The sequence below is a fragment of the Propithecus coquereli genome, unplaced genomic scaffold, assembly GCF_000956105.1.
Source record: "Propithecus coquereli isolate 6110/MARCELLA unplaced genomic scaffold, Pcoq_1.0 Scaffold113, whole genome shotgun sequence".
In the NCBI taxonomy this organism is placed as follows: domain Eukaryota; kingdom Metazoa; phylum Chordata; class Mammalia; order Primates; family Indriidae; genus Propithecus; species Propithecus coquereli.
In genome coordinates this window covers 3335645-3338468 of record NW_012135303.1, presented here as the reverse complement: position 1 = coordinate 3338468, position 2824 = coordinate 3335645, and the positions used below count along the sequence as shown (strand labels likewise).

The 2824-nt window shown below is 37.0% G+C and overlaps 1 protein-coding gene across 1 annotated transcript in view; it reads right to left on the bottom strand.

Moving 5' to 3' along the window:
* Nucleotides 1-2824, bottom strand: part of ALS2 (amyotrophic lateral sclerosis 2 (juvenile)) — a 100303-nt gene that overhangs the window by 71271 nt on the left and 26208 nt on the right. The gene's annotated exons all lie outside the window — the stretch shown is intronic.

Here is a 2824-nt window from a genome sequence, read left to right as displayed (position 1 = left end):
TTTTTTTTTAATTCCATAGTTGCCTTCACACTGCTAAGAATAGGGACATTTATATTAACACGCTGCTTTAAATAATCATTCCATTTCCAGACCTACAAACGTCACACATACCTAATTTGTTAATATCATAAGAGTTCTTATTGAACAAAATACCAGTTTTTCCCTGATATACATGAATAAACATATTCATGTATCTATATTCATGTTTGAGTTATAGATATTTTGCCAGTGACAGAGAGACACTTTTCAGGTTAAAAAGAAAAAACTCAGTTGGCTCATTTTTATAAGTTAAAAATTTGAACCATTCCAGGGTCCCAGTGAAATACCATCTTATTCCCAACACCCTTCTCTGTGCTCCAAGATGAACATACATGAAAGAAGATGTGGAAAGGTGAACCACAGATACTTATGTCCTTTGTTGTTAAGAACAAATTCAACACTAAGGTGACAAGTTTTTATCAGACTTAATGGTGCCTAACAATCTGAAGCTAGAAAAGACCAGATTTCCCCTATGAGAAAAGTGAGATTTAGAGACTTTCACAAGACAGAGGTTATCTGTTTAGGCCATCTCCTGGCAGGAAATGCCGGCAGCACTTACCTAGGCAGGACATCACCATGTCCCAGCTGCCCTTCCTTCCCTTTCCCCCAGGTCCACACCTCTGTTCTCAGAGAAGGCAGGAGCGCATCCGCTTCACCACTGTATGTGGGGGTCAGAACCACTGTCCTTGTTTTCACCCGTGCAGCCTTTCTTAAGAGCCTGGGGGAAACTGAAAGCCAGCCAGAGACGGGGTAAAAGAGTGGAGGGTAAGAAAAGAAGAGAAGATTATTTTGACAAACATAAGATTTGCAAAGAAATGCACTACTCATGGTATTTTTGAAGCACATTCTATAGGTTCTCTGCAGAAAAGGGGATTTAATAGTCAAATGAGATTGGTAAATATATTCTGTCCTCCCACTACTCTCTCACAGACTCAGAGACACATTGACATATAGAAGGTGCTGACAAGTCCTGCAATTAAGAGCCTGTTTAAATATGCTTAACTCAGTCCCACTTCCAAACATTTGGTCATAGAATCCTTTTCTATAGAACATCTAGTGACATCCTGTAGAACTTGTATTCTAAAGAATATGCTGAACAAAATACTACACCAAGGCTGACAAGTATTTTCCCCATTTCAAAGCAGAGTTAAAAATTAAGAACCAAGTGGTGTGCACCTGTGGTCCCAGCCACTTGGAAGGCTGAGGCAAGAGGATTACTTGAGCCCAGGAGTTTGAGGTTGCAGTGCACTATGATCGCACATGTGAATGGCCACTGCACTCTAGCCTGGGCAACATGGCGAGACCCTGTCTCTTTTAAAAAAAAAAAAAAAGGCCTTTGCAAGCCAAGGTGTAAGTTCAAATATATTATGAATAATTGTAATAAAGAATTCATTTTAGATATAAAAATTTCTATGGTGGGAAAAAAATTATGAAAGGGAAATACTAAAGTGCTTTTGTATTTGCCTGCATATTTCAAATTATTTTATAGAGAAGTTACATAATCTTTTAAAAGAATGCTGCCATCTTTTATAGTGTTCAAAATTATAACAAACACATACAACACTATATAAATACTGTTTGGTGCCAGGATCAGTTTTGTCACTAAGTGTACACTTAATCATTCAGCCATTAACTTGCCAGCCACAGAAAGTGATCGTCACTGCCTAAGACCAATATCTTTTCTGGTGAATGTACCATATGTATGCATACAGAGACTCAAATAAATCTGCTTGAAATTTCCTCTACAATGTACTGAAGACAATTTTTACAGAGAGGGAAATAGTACACGTAAAATTTTTCTAAAGATACTTTAGGTTACTAAGTAAAATTCAGCATGTAAGTCTGTTAGTGGGACTGCGTATTTCACAGGAGCTAATGACATAACAAAAATCAATATTCTACATTTGCAGTCCAAAGAGATTACAAATATATTTGTACACTTAAAATGCTAAAGGACATTCAAAAATAAGAAAATTTTGGCACAAGATTCTCCTTCAGACTTAACAGAACTCATTTCTTACACATCATATATATGAGTGTGTATATGTGTGTGTATGTATACACACACACATATGTTCTCAAATTAACCAGGACTAAGGGTTTTATCTGTATAGATGAAAATCTAGTGGCAATGGGAATTAGAAGGTAGGATAAGAGAAGTGTTCAGTGGCACAAGAGAATGCAGGAAGTAGAAGAAAATGTAGGAACAGGGGCAGAGTAGAAATGGTAAGTTTTAGTATAGTCCAGGGTTCCTAACTTTTGAGTTTTGCACAAAATGGTATAAAGCGGTTGGTAAATTATAGCTTATGGGTCAAATAGGGCCCACCACCTGTTTTTGTAAATAAAGTTGTATTGGCATGGAGGCTCACTCATTCATTTATGTATTGTCTATGGCTGCTTTTATGAAACAACTGCATAGATGAGTAGTTGTCACAGAGATTGTATGCCCCACAAATCATAAAAGATTTCTCTTTGGCTCTCTACAGAAAAAGTTTGCTGGCTCCTGGTCCAATCAAATGCTTCTCAAACTTTAATGTGCACCATAATCACCTTGGGGATCTTGTTTTAATGCATATTTTGACTCAATAAGTTTGGAGTGGAGCCTGAGATTCTTTCTGCATTTCTAACAAGTTCCCAGATGATGCTGATGCTGCTGGTCTGCAGGCCACTTTAGAGAAACAACAGTCTAGATGGTCAAGATTGCTGAACTGATTGAGAACTGTAAAAGAATCAACTTTGTAATATTTTTAATAGTCTAAAAAATTTATTGCTAATGGTTTCAGAA